The sequence below is a fragment of the Arachis hypogaea genome, chromosome 13, assembly GCF_003086295.3.
Source record: "Arachis hypogaea cultivar Tifrunner chromosome 13, arahy.Tifrunner.gnm2.J5K5, whole genome shotgun sequence".
NCBI classification, from domain to species: Eukaryota; Viridiplantae; Streptophyta; class Magnoliopsida; order Fabales; family Fabaceae; genus Arachis; species Arachis hypogaea.
Window position 1 is genome coordinate 112,677,510 of NC_092048.1, and position 5,714 is coordinate 112,683,223.

A 5,714-nucleotide genomic window follows, 5' to 3' on the forward strand; every position below is an offset into this window, starting at 1 on the left:
ATCTTTGATCAGTTGTATGCTATCTTAGATCACGTTTGAGGGCTGGCCTCTCGGCCATGCCTGGACTTTCACTTATGTAATTTTAACGGTAGAGTTTCTACACTCCATAGATTAAGGTGTGGAGCTCTGCTGTTCCTCAAAGATTAATGCAAAGTACTACTGTTTTCTATTCAATTCATCTTGTTTTGCTTCTAAGATATTCATTCGTACTTCACTCTGAATGTGATGAACGTGACAATCATCATCATTCCCTATGAACGCGTGCCTGACAACCACTTCCGTTCTACCTTAGACTGAATGAGTATCTCTTAGATCTCCTAACCAGAATCTTCGTGGTGTAAGCTAGAATGATGGCGGCATTCAAGAGAATCCGGAAGGTCTAAACCTTGTCTGTGGTATTCCGAGTAGGATTCAATGAATGAATGACTGTGACGAGCTCCAAACTCGCGATTGCGGGGCGTTAGTGACAGACGCAAAAGGATAGTAAATCCTATTCCAGCATGATCGAGAACTGACAGATGAATAGCCGTGCCGTGACAGGGTGCGTTGATCATTTTCACTGAGAGGATAAGATGAAGCCATTGACAAGGGTGATGCCTCCAGACGATTAGCCGTGCCGTGACAGGGCATTTGGATCATTTTCCCGAGAGAAGACCGAAAGTAGCCGTTGACAATGGTGATGTATCACATAAAGCCAGCCATGGAAAGGAGTAAGACTGACTGGATAAAGATAGCAGGAAAGCAGAGGTTCAGAGGAACGAAAAGCATCTCCATTCGCTTATCTGAAATTCCTACCAATGAATTACATAAGTATTTCTATCCCTCTTTTATTATTTAATTTCGAAAACTCCATCACTACTTTATATCCGCCTGACTGAGATTTACAAGGTGACCATAGCTTGCTTCGTACCAACAATCTCCGTGGGATTCGACCCTTACTCACGTAAGGTATTACTTGGACGACCCAGTGCACTTGCTGGTTAGTTATGCGAAGTTGTGAAGATATGTTGAGACCATGGTCTTGTGCATCCGTTTTTGGTGCCATTGCCAGGGAATCAATTTCGAACAATAATTCACAACCTGAGTAGCAATTTCGCATACCAATGGCCCGGTCTATAGTAACTTCAGACCGGTTACTAGTAGGAATTATTGAGCGTTGAATGAACTCTAGCCATCCCCTAGCCACTGGTTTGAGGTCATGCCTTCTTAATTGAACGGGCTTGCCTCTTGAGTCAATTTTCCATTGAGCTCCTTCATCACATATGTCTATGAGGACTTGGTCCAACCTTTGATCAAAGTTGACCCTTCTTGTGTAGGGGCGTGCGTTCTCTTCCATCATTGGCAAGTTGAATGTTAGCCTTACATTTTCCGGACTGAAGTCTAAGTATTTCCCCCGAACCATGGTGAGTCAATGCTTTGGATTTGGGTTCACACTTTGATCATGGTTCCTAGTGATCCATGCGTTTGCATAGAACTCTTAGACCATTAAGATTCTGACTTGTTGAATGGGGTTGGTGAGAACTTCCCAACCTCTTCTTCGGATCTCATGTCGGATCTCCGGATACTCATTCTTTTTGAGCTTGAAAGGAACCTCAGGGATCACTTTCTTCTTAGCCACAACTTCATAGAAGTGGTCTTGATGGACCTTTGAGATGAATCTCTCCATCTCCCATGACTCAGAGGTGGAAGCAATTGCCTTCCCTTTCCTCTTTCTAGAGGTTTCTCTGGCCTTAGGTGCCATAAAGGTTTATGGAAAAACAAAAAGCTATGCTTTTACCACACCAAACTTAAAATGTTTGCTCGTCCCTGAGCGAAAGAAGAAAGAAAGAAGGAGAAGAAGAAAAAGAATGGAGGAGAGGGGGAGAGGTGTGTATTCAGCCAAGGGAAGAAGAAAGGGTTGAGTTGTGTGAAAATGAAGGAGGAATGAGAGGTTTATATAGGGGTGGGATGGAATTTAGGGTTTGGCCATTAGGGTTGGGTTTGGGAGGAAAAATAGTTTGAATTTTGAAGGTAGGTGGGGTTTATGGGGAAGAAAGGATGGATGTGAGTAGTGAAAAGGTGATGGGAAAGAGTGATTGAGGTGATTGGTGAAGGGTATTTGGAGAAGAGAGTTATGAAAAAGTTTGAAGAGGAGAGAAGAAGATGTGGGGATCCTGTGGGGTCCACAGATCCTGAGGGGATCCTGTGGGTCCACAGATCTTGAGGGGATCCTGTGGGGTCCACAGATCAAGTGGGGTCAAGGACTTAACATCCCTGCTCCAATTAGGCGTGTAAAACACCCATGCTGTGCAATCTTGGCGTTTAACGCCAGACTGCTGCTTGTTTCTGGCGTTAAACACCCAAATGTAGCCTATTTCTGGCGTATAACGCCAGGTAGATGCTTGTTTCTGGCGTTAAACGCCAAACAGATGCTTGTTTCTGGCGTTTAAATGCCAGACTGCTCCTCCTCCAAGGTGTGCTATTTTTAATGCTGTTTTTCATTCTGTTTTTTATTTTTCAGTAGTTTTTGTGACTCCACATGATCATCAACCTAATAAAACACGAAATAAAAATAAAAATAAAATTAAATATAATTAAATAACATTGGGTTGCCTCCCAACAAGCGCTTCTTTAAGGTCAATAGCTTGACAGTGAGCTCTCATGGAGCCTCACAGGGAATCAGAGCAAGGTTGGAACCTCCCAACACCAAACTTAGAGTTTGAATGTGGGGGTTCAACACCAAACTTAGAGTTTGGTTGTGGCCTCCCAACACCAAACTTAGAGTTTGACTGTGGAGGCTTTGGTTGACTCTGCAGTGAGAGAAACTTTTCATGCTTCCTCTCCATAGTTACAGAAGGAGATCCTTGAGTTTTAAACATAAGGTTGTCCTCATTCAGTTGAAGGACCAACTCTCCTCTGTCCACATCAATCACAGCTCTTCCTGTGGCTAAGAGGGGTCTTCCAAGGATGATGGATTCATCCTCTTCCTTCCCAGTGTCTAGGATTATAAAATCAGCAGGGATGTAAAGGCCTTCAACCTTTACTAACACGTCCTCTACTTGTCCATAAGCCTGTTTTCTTAAATTGTCTGCCATCTCTAATGAGATTCTGGCAGCTTGTACCTCAAAGATCCCAAGTTTCTCCATTACAGAGAGTGGCATTAAGTTTATTCCTGACCCCAAGTCATACAGAGCCTTCTCAATGGTCATGGTGCCTATTTTGCAGGGAATTAGGAATTTACCAGGATCTTGTTTCTTTTGAGGTAATTTCTGCCTATCCAATGCATTCAGTTCATTAGTGAGCAAGGGAGGTTCATCTTCCCAAGTCTTATTACCAAATAATTTGGCATTCAGCTTCATGATTGCACCAAGGTACTTAGCAACTTGCTCTTCAGTAATGTCTTCATCCTTTTCAGAGGAAGAATACTCATCAAAGCTCATGAAGGGCAGAAGGAGGTTCAATAGAATCTCTGTGGTCTCTAATTGAGCCTCAGATTCCTTTGGTTCCTCAAAGGAAAACTCCTTATTGGTCACTAGACGTCCCAGGAGGTCTTCCTTACTAGGATTCACGTCCTCCCCCTCCCTTGTAGGTTCGGCCATGATGGTCAAATTAATGGCCTTGCACTCTCTCTTTGGGTTTTCTTCTGTATTGCTCGGGAGAGTACTAGGAGGAGTTTCAGTGACTCTTTTACTCAGCTGGTCCACTTGTGCCTCCAAATTTCTAATGGAGGACCTTGTTTCATTCATGAAACTTAAAGTGGCCTTAGATAGATCAGAGACTATATTTGCTAAGCTAGATGGATTCTGCTCAGAATTCTCTGTCTGTTGCTGAGTGGATGATGAAAAAGGCTTGCTATTGCTAAACCTGTTTCTTCCACCATTATTAAAGCCTTATTAAGGCTTTTGTTGATCCTTCCATGAGAAATTTGGATGATTTCTCCATGAGGGATTATAGGTGTTTCCATAGGGTTCACCCATGTAATTCACCTCTACTATTGCAGGGTTCTCAGGATCATAAGATTCTTCTTCAGAAGAGCCCTCTTTAGTACTGTTGGATGATTCCTTCAATTCATTCAGACTCTGAGAGATCATATTGACTTGCTGAGTCAATATTTTGTTCTGAGCCAAAATGGCATTCAACATATCAATTTCAAGAACTCCCTTCCTCTGAGGTGTCCCATTACTCACAGGATTCCTTTCAGAAGTGTACATGAACTGGTTATTTGCAACCATGTCAATGAGTTCTTGAGCTTCTGCAGGCGTTTTCTTTAGGTGAATGGATCCACCTGCAGAATGGTCCAATGACATCTTTGATAATTCAGACAGACCATCATAGAATATATCCAGGATGGTCCATTCTGAAAGCATGTCAGAAGGACACTTTTTTGTCAGTTCCTTGTATCTCTCCCAAGCTTCATAGAGGGATTCACCTTCCTTCTGTCTGAAGGTTTGAACATCTACTCTAAGCTTGCTAAGCTTTTGAGGAGGAAAGAACTTGGCTAAGAAAGCTATGATCAGCTTATCCCAAGAGTTCAGGCTGTCTTTAGGTTGAGAGTCCAACCATATTCTAGCTCTGTCTCTTACAGCAAATGGGAAAAGTATAAGCCTGTAGACCTCGGGATCAACCCCATTGGTCTTAACAGTATCACAGATCTGCAAGAATTCAATTAAGAACTGAAAGGGATCTTCGGATGGAAGTCCATAAAACTTGCAATTCTGTTGCATTAGAGAAACTAATTGAGGTTTCAGCTCAAAATTGTTTGCTCCAATGGCAGGGATTGAGATGCTTCTTCCATGTAAATTGAAATTAGGTGCAGTAAAGTCACCAAGCATCTTCCTTGCATTTTTATTATTTTCGGCCATGTCTCCTTCTTTTTCGAAAATTTCTGTCAGATTTTCTCTAGAGAGTTGTGCTTTAGCTTCCCTTAGCTTCCTCTTCAGAGTCCTTTCAGGTTCAGGGTCAACTTCAACAAGAATGTTCTTATCCTTGTTCCTGCTCATATGAAAAAGAGGAAAACAGAAAAAAAATATGAAATCCTCTATGTCACAGTATAGAGATTCCTTATGTAAGTATAAGAAGAGAATAATGGAGGAAGGAAAAGATAAGAATCCAAACACAAGGGAGAGGAATGAGTTCGAATTTTTGGGTGAAGAGGAGTGTTAGTAAATAAATAAAATAATTAGAAAGAGATGAGGGGGAAAGAATTTCAAAAATTAAATAAATTAAAATAAAAGTATTATTGTTTTTAAATTAAATTTGAAGTTAGAATTCGAAAATACAAAAAAAAAAGAAAAATGAAATTAAATTAAAGTAAAAATTAAAACAATTAGTTAAAAAAAGAATTTTGAAAAAGAAGGAAGGGATTTTCGAAAATTAGAAAGAGAGAGTTAGTTAGGTAGTTTTGAAAAAGATATGAATCAAACAAAAAGATAAGATTAATTGAAAAAGATTTGAAAATCAAATTTTGAAAAGATAAGAAGTTAGAAAAGATTTTGAAATTAATTTTGAAAAAGATATGATTGAAACTTAATTTGAAAAAGATTTGCAAAAGAAATTTAAAAAGATTTGATTTTTTTTGAAGTCAAAGTTGATTACTTGACTAATAAGAAACTAAAAGATATAATTTAAAATTTAAAGATTGAACCTTTCTTAATAGGCAAGTAACAAACTTTAGGATTTTTGAATCAATCACATTAATTGTTAGTAAAGATTTTGAAATTATGAAATAAAATAAG

At 39.9% G+C, this 5,714-nt stretch overlaps 1 non-coding gene across 1 annotated transcript; it reads left to right on the forward strand.

Moving 5' to 3' along the window:
* The first annotated feature begins 4,340 nt into the window (after positions 1–4,340).
* LOC112739746 (small nucleolar RNA R71) lies at positions 4,341–4,448 on the forward strand. Its single transcript, XR_003170683.1, has one exon. It is a non-coding gene; the product is annotated as a small nucleolar RNA R71 (small nucleolar RNA).
* The last annotated feature ends 1,266 nt before the right edge of the window (positions 4,449–5,714 follow it).